A 616-nucleotide genomic window follows, 5' to 3' on the forward strand; every position below is an offset into this window, starting at 1 on the left:
TCAAACTTGTCTCATGTTGGGGATTCGGTTATAGACATATCATATTCGAAGGAGACATTTTTACAGTTATCAATCTTCTTAAGAGTCAAGAAACAAATCTGAATATCAAAACAATATCTCATACGATCTCTTTATGGAATAACTGCTCTGAAGAAATTGAATTTAGGCATCAAAAAGGAATGGAAATGGATGTACAGATGTGTTATCTAAGTCAGCTTTACAAAGTACTATTCATAGTTCATATATCATTTATGTCCATCCCATTTTTTTGTCCATCATTTCTTAAACATCTTGAAATAACTAATGCTAATTAATAATAAACTTTTGGCTGGAAAAAAAAAATCAAATTTGTCTAATTATCGCTTAATTTGTCTAACTGATATATGTATTTCTCAATTCTAAAAAAATAATGTATAATATTGTATTACATTATTTAAAGAATATAAAATAAAACTACATAACATAAATATATTTTTAAAATTTTCTTTGTGGAAATCATTATGTTGTTTGATTGTTGTACTTGATTCACATATTTGCATAGATATTTGTGATAGATGAATAACTATATTTTTATTATCAGTAAATAATATATATTTATTATATAATATAAAAAAAT

The sequence above is a fragment of the Brassica oleracea genome, chromosome C2 (genome assembly GCF_000695525.1).
Source record: "Brassica oleracea var. oleracea cultivar TO1000 chromosome C2, BOL, whole genome shotgun sequence".
NCBI lineage: Eukaryota > Viridiplantae > Streptophyta > Magnoliopsida > Brassicales > Brassicaceae > Brassica > Brassica oleracea.